Below are 5,381 nucleotides of genomic sequence, written 5' to 3' on the forward strand. Positions count from 1 at the left end.
TGACATGAACAAGTGCTATTTAGATACCTGCATACAACTTTTAACAATTAAGAAAGAGAAAAATGATTTGCAGAGATGCCAACACAAAGTTCTAACGCCATAAAGCAACTAAATAAATTCTGGTGCTACACTCTTCCGGTTTTGAGAGGCAAAATTTAAATATCATTGTAACTTAAACTAATATAATTCAAGTTTTATTTCACTTGAAGACAAGTATGTCCAAACTGATATGCTGCCTATGGCAAAGTAAATGGCCAATACATTGAAATAAACTCATTCTAAGATTCTTGGAAATTCACGTTACCCAGTTGAGCCTGGAGGTCTTTATTGTTCTAGAATGATATACTTATTTTTCTGGGGGCATGCAACGGTTTGGTGCAAGAATATTTATAGATAAAAGAGTTTAATAGAAAACAGAGATAAAACCTTAGTTCAAGGCAAAGGGTAAGAAAATATTTAGGAAAAGTGTAAATTTTGTATTTACATTTAAATACAAAAAGCAAGAGTAGGCCGAGTACAGTGGCTCACACCTGCAATTCCAACAATTTGGGAGGCCAAGGCAGGTGGATCACCTGAGGTCAGGTGTTTGGGTCCAGCCTGCCCAACATGGTGAAACTCCTCTCTACTAAAAATACAAAAATTAGCCAGACATGGTGACGCACACCTGTAATCCCAGCTACTTGGGAGTCTGAGGCAGAAGAATCACTTGAACCCAGGAGACAGAGGTTGCAGTGAGCCGAGATCGCACCACTGCATTCCAGCCTGGGCAATAAGGTGAGATTTTGTCAAGGAAAAAAAAAAAAAAGCAAGAGCAAAATTTCTAAACTAAATTCTCTTAAATAAAAAGCCTTAAATACAAGAGAAAACAAGAGGTAGATACCAGGGGCTGAGATTGTATGGATTTTCAGGAATCGAGATTATTTGTAACATACACTGTAAGTGAAGAAAAATTAAGAATACAATTTTAAAATTGCTTGGTGATTTGGGAGGCCAAGGTAGGAGAATCATTTGAAGCCAGGAGTTTGAGACCAACCTGAACAACATAGTGAGACCCTGTCTCTACAAAAAGTTTTAAAAACAACAAAATATTGCTTGAAAAAAATGCAAATGAAAACACAGGTACTAAAACCTATGGCGCAAATACAGGAAAAGCAGTATTAAGAGAAATGTATATAGCAATAAATACCTATATTTAAAAAAATGAGAGATTTCAAGTAAAAAACCCAATGATGTACCTCAAGGAATCAAAAATGCAAGAATAAGCCAAAGCCAAAATTAGTAGAAGAAAAGAAATAACAATGATCTGAGCAGAAATAAATCAAATTGAGACCAAACAAGTACAAAAGATAAAACAACATGTAGTCTTTTGAAAAGAAGTTTGATGTTTAAAACTTGACAAGACATTAGCCAGATGAACTAAGAAAAAAAAGGGAGAAGACACAAATAACTAAAATCAGAAACAAGAAACAGATATCACAACAGATACCTTAAAATGCAAAAAATAGGCCGGGCTCAGTGGCTCAAGCCTGTAATCCCAGCACTTCGGGAGGCTGAGGCGGGCAGATCATAAGGTCAGGAGATGGAGACCATCTGGCTAACATGGTGAAACCCCGTCTCTACTAAAAACACACAAAAAAAATTAGCCAGGGGTGGTGGCAGGCACCCATAGTCCCAGCTACTCAGGAGGCTGAGGTGGGGAGAATGACTTGAACCCAGGAGGCAGAGCTTTCAGTGAGCCGAGATCATGTCACTGCACTCTAGCCTGGGCAACAGAGTGAAACTCCATCTCAAAAAATAAAATACAAAGAATAATTAGAGACTATTGTGAAGAACTATATGACAATAAATTTTAAACCTAGAGGAAATGAATACATTCCCACACATACAACCTACCATAATTGATCCCAGGAGAGAGAGAAAACCTGAAAAGATAAAAAAAAATTACAAGATTGAATCAGTAATAAAAATCTCTCAATAAAGCCAGGTCCAGGACTGGAGGTATTCCCCTCCGATTTCTATTGAACCTTTAAAAAGGAATTAATAACAATATTTTTAAAACTCTTACGAATAAATTGAAGTGAAAAGAATTTTTCTTAACTTGCTTTACAAGGCCAGCATAATCCTAATACCAAAACCAGAAAAGGACACACAAAAAAAGAGAACTACAAGCCAATATCCCTAGTGAATATAGATACCAATATCCTTAGCAAAATACTGACACACCAAATCCAACAACAAAAGAAAAAGTTAATACATGATTACCAAGTTGTATTTATCCTAGAAATGAAAAGATGGTTCAAAATGTACAGATCAACAAGCATGTTATGTCATATCGACAGAATGAAAGACAAAGATCATACTGAATGGGCAAAAGCTGGCAGCATTGCCTTTGAAAACATGCACAAAAAAAGGCTGTCCTCTCTTACTACTCCAGTTCAACATATAATTGGAAGTCCTGGCCAGGGCAATCAGGAAAGAGAAAGAAATAAAGGGCATTCAGATAGGAAGAGAGAGAGTCAAATTGTCTTTGTTTGCAGATGACATGATTGTATATTTGGAAAACCCCACTGTCACAGCCCCAAAACCCCTTAAGCTGATAAGCAACTTCAGCAAAGTCTCTGGATACAAAATCAATGTGCAAAAAATTACACGCATTCCTATACACCAATAATAGACAAACAAAAAGCCAAATCCTGAGCAAACTTCCATTCACAATTGCTACAAAGAAAATAAAATACCTAGGAATACAAGTTACATGGAATGTGAGGGGCCTCTTCAAGGAGAACTACAAGCCACTGTTCATGGAAGTAATAGAGGACACAAAAAAATGGAAAAACATTCCATTCTCGTGGAAAGAATCAATATCATGAAAATGGCCATACTGCCCAAAGTAATTTATATATTCAATGTTACTCCCGTCAAGCTACCATTGACTTTCTTCATAGAATTAAACAAACAAACAAACAAACTACTTTAAATTTCATAAGGAACCAAAAAGGAGCCCATATAGCCAAGACAATCCTAAGGAACAAGAACAAAGTTGGAGGCATCATGCTACCTGCCTTCAAACCATACTACAAGCCTACAATAACCGAAACCACATTGTACTGGTACCGGAACAGATATATGGACCAGTGGGACAGAACAGAGGCCTCAGGAATAACACCACACATCTACAACCATCTGATCTTTGACAAACTTGACAAAAACAAGCAATGGGGAAATGATTCCCTGCTTAATAAATGGTGTTGGGAAAGCTGTCTAGCCATATGCAGAAAACTGATACTGGGCCTTTTCCTTATATCTTATAAAAAATTAACTCAAGATGGACTTAAGATTTAAATGTAAGACCTAAAATTAAAATGTAAGACCTAAATTTAAATGTAAGACCTAAAATTCTCCGTCCATTGTACTGTCTGCCCGTGGTGGGGATGGCAGTAGGATCATATTTGATGACTTCCGAGAAGCATATTATTGGCTTCGTCACAATACTCCAGAGGATGCGAAGGTCATGTCCTGGTGGGATTATGGCTATCAGATTACAGCTATGGCAAACCGAACAATTTTAGTGGATAATAACACATGGAATAATACCCATATTTCTCGAGTAGGGCAGGCAATAGCGTCCACAGAGGAAAAAGCCTACGAGATCATGAGGGAGCTTGATGTCAGTTATGTGCTGGTCATTTTTGAAGGCCTCACTGGCTATTCCTCTGATGATATCAACAAGTTTCTTTGGATGGTCCGGATTGGAGGGAGCACAGATACAGGCAAACATATTAAGGAGAATGACTATTATACTCCAACTGGGGAGTTCCGTGTGGACCGTGAAGGTTCTCCAGTGCTGCTCAACTGCCTCATGTACAAGATGTGTTACTACCGCTTTGGACAGGTTTACACAGAAGCCAAGCGTCCTCCAGGCTTTGACCGTGTCCGAAATGCTGAGATTGGGAATAAAGACTTTGAGCTTGATGTCCTGGAGGAAGCGTATACCACAGAACATTGGCTGGTCAGGATATACAAGGTAAAGGACCTGGATAATCGAGGCTTGTCAAGGACATAAATGTCACGTCCAGCTCTGATATGCTTCGCACTGGGCACATCACATTTAGGACGTTGAAGATTTTTTCTTTTTTTTTTTTTTTAATATGCAGTTTGTAAGAACAAAGCTGGATGGCATTAGAATTTGTCCTGGGCAGTATGGGCTGGGCCAAATGAAATGATTTTTATAATTCTAAACAGGTTACCAAATGAAATGTCATGGCTTTACTTTGGTCAATTAAAGGGGGGAATTAAAAAAAAAAAAAAAGAAAAAAAAAAAGATTTAAATGTAAGACCTAAAATTATAAAAAACCCTAGAAGAAGACCTAGGTAATACAATTCAGGGCATAGGCATGGGCAAAGACTTCATGACTAAAACACCAAAAGCATTTGCAACAAAAGCCAGAATTGACAAATGGAATACAGTTAAACTAAAGAGCTTCTGCGCAGCAAAAGAAAGTATCGTCAGAGTGAACAGGCAACCTACAGAATGGGACAAAAGTTTTGCAATCTACCCATCTAACAAAGGGCCAATATCCAGCATTTACAAGGAACTTGAACAAATTTACAAGAAAAAAAAATAACCCAATCAAAAAGTGGGTGAAGGATATCAACAGACACTTCTCAAGAGAAAGACATTTATGTGGACAAAAAAACATATAAAAAAAGCTCGTCATCGCTGGTCATTATATAAGTGCAAATCGAAACAACAATGGAGTACCATCTCATTTCAGTTAGAATGGCAATCATTAAAAAGTCAGGAAACAACAGATGCTGGAGAGGATGTGGAGAAATAGGAACACTGTTACACTGTTGATGGGAATATAAATTAGTTCAACTATTGTAGAAGACAGTATGGCAATTCCTCAAGTATCTAGAACTTGAAATACCATTTGACACAGCAATCCCATTACTTGGTATATACATAAATGATTATAAGTCATTCTACTATAAAGACACACACACATGTATGTTTATTGCAGCACTATTCACAATAGCAAAGACTTGGAACCAACCCAAATGCCCATCAACATTAGACTAGATAAAGAAAATGTGGGCCGGGCGCGGTGGCTCAAGCCTGTAATCCCAGCACTTTGGGAGGCCGAGACGGGTGGATCACGAGGTCAGGAGATCGAGACCATCCCGGCTAACACGGTGAAACTCCGTCTCTACTAAAAAATACAAAAAACTAGCTGGGTGAGGTGGCGGGCGCCTGTAGTCCCAGCTACACGGGAGGCTGAGGCAGGAGAATGGCGTAAACCTGGGAGGCAGAGCTTGCAGTGAGCTGAGATCCGGCCACTGCACTCCAGCCTGGGCGACAGAGCCAGACTCCGTCTCGG

General features: G+C 38.6%; 1 pseudogene across 1 annotated transcript; it reads left to right on the forward strand.

Moving 5' to 3' along the window:
* The first annotated feature begins 3,400 nt into the window (after window positions 1-3,400).
* LOC104656887 lies at window positions 3,401-4,294 on the forward strand (annotated as a pseudogene). Its single transcript, XR_747194.2, has one exon. The product of XR_747194.2 is annotated as a dolichyl-diphosphooligosaccharide--protein glycosyltransferase subunit STT3A pseudogene (transcript).
* Window positions 4,295-5,381: the final 1,087 nt, after the last annotated feature.

This window comes from Rhinopithecus roxellana, chromosome 18, assembly GCF_007565055.1.
Source record: "Rhinopithecus roxellana isolate Shanxi Qingling chromosome 18, ASM756505v1, whole genome shotgun sequence".
NCBI lineage: Eukaryota > Metazoa > Chordata > Mammalia > Primates > Cercopithecidae > Rhinopithecus > Rhinopithecus roxellana.